At 43.3% G+C, this 1,772-nt stretch overlaps 1 pseudogene; it reads right to left on the reverse strand.

Annotated features, from left to right (window-relative positions):
* Positions 1 to 349: 349 nt before the first annotated feature.
* On the reverse strand, positions 350 to 1,452 carry LOC103109363 (dnaJ homolog subfamily C member 9-like; annotated as a pseudogene).
* Between the last annotated feature and the right edge of the window lie 320 nt (positions 1,453 to 1,772).

Genomic DNA, 1,772 nt, shown 5'->3' on the forward strand with positions numbered 1-1,772 from the left:
TAACAAACTTGTTCTAATAAACATGCAAATCACTCTCAGTACTCTGTAGCAGCATAGCAACTGGCAGAACAGACAGACCACATCCCACAGAAAGTTCCATGTACAGAGAACTCACAGAAGCCAAGTGCTGTCAGTAAGTATTCCACCCTTCTATTTTCCCTGAATATCACCACTAAATTCCTACTAGGAAAGTCACAGGATGTTAGGGGATTTCTAGATATACCGAAATCTGTGAGATCCTACTTGATTTACATAGTTAATCTAAATAACTTAAAAACTGGAAAGGCAACATTTCTCAAGGGTGGAAAGAGTTTTGTCTTCAAATGTTGACCTCACCTCTGTTTATAAGTTATTTTTTTTTTTGAGAGCTGTCTGTTCCTCTTCTTGTTTGGTAGATTTTGCAGTTTTTTGCTTCCATCTGAGACAGGAAGCTGTCCATTTCCTTCTGTCAGTCCTTTTGCTTGCTCTCAAGTTATCTATTCCCTCATCAAGTCCCAACTCCTTCCTGCTAGTTTCTGCTTCTTTAGCTTCTTCTTGAGCCTGTCTTTTCCTTGTATTTATCTTTTCCTTTGATTTTTTGCCAAAGGCTTTATAAGAGGGAACTTGGCCATCATCAGTAGCTTGCTGGATGATGTCCCTTATTCTGGGTTCATCAGTATATTCTTTTTTTTTTGCCTCCAGGGTTAGCGCTGGGGATCCGTGCCTGAACTATGAATCCACTGCTCCTGGAGGCCATTTTTTCCCTTTTGTTTATCATTGTTGTTGTTACTGTTATTGCTGTCGTTGTTGGATAAGACAGAGAGAAATAGAGAGAGGAGGGGAAGACAGAGAGGGGGAGAGAAAGATAGACCCCTGCGACCTACTTCACCACTTGTGAAGTGACCTCCCTGTAGGTGGGGAGCCGGGGACTCAAACTGGGATCCTTATTCTGGTCCTTGAGCTTTGCGTCACGTGCGCTTAACCTGCTACACTACCACCGGCCCCCCAACAGTATACTCTACACATAGCACAGACTCCATGATCTGTTCCATATCACTCTCGAAGTCCAGATAAGCCTGTTTAATGTTAGCCAGCTCTTCTTCAGAATCCTTATATGTCTTTTCAAAAGCCTGAATATCCTCTAGAGATATCGTCTTGAAGAGTAACCTCCAGTGTGTCTCCCAGTCGCGATCTTGGTTGAGCACATCACTCTCCGCGTCCACCAGCACCTTCTCGTCATACGCAGCCCTCTCTGCTCCTTGTCACTCACAAGTGAGTAGACTTTGCCAAGAATCTGGAAGCGACTAGTGGCATGCTCCCTGTCGCCCTCGCCCACCTGATCTGGGTGCACCTGCAGGGCCACTTTGTGGTAGCCCCGTTGGACCTTGTGGTCTGAGGCCTCAACCACACACGGAGCACCTGGTACAGGTCTGCAGGGCCGAACACTTGCTTGCACAGCTCTGGCAGACTCATTTTTTAATTTATTTCTGACATCTGAAGGTGAATTATGTGCAAAAAAGACTTACATGTTCTCATATGTATATACATTATATAAACATCATAATTACACGTGTGCACAATTGTATGGAGAGAGACAAAGAATAGTGTTGGTTTCAAACAACAGATATGAATCAGACTTTTTTTTTTACATGTAAAGTCTGGAAATGGCAATTCACTGGTATGAGCTGATTAGTAATGTTGCAGATGTTTCTCTGCTGCCCTTTACTCTCTGAATATGCTATAGGCTGAATGTATCTGTCCATTCATTAAAAGTAAAGGCTGAGGCATTCAAT

Source organism: Erinaceus europaeus, chromosome 14 (genome assembly GCF_950295315.1).
Source record: "Erinaceus europaeus chromosome 14, mEriEur2.1, whole genome shotgun sequence".
NCBI classification, from domain to species: Eukaryota; Metazoa; Chordata; class Mammalia; order Eulipotyphla; family Erinaceidae; genus Erinaceus; species Erinaceus europaeus.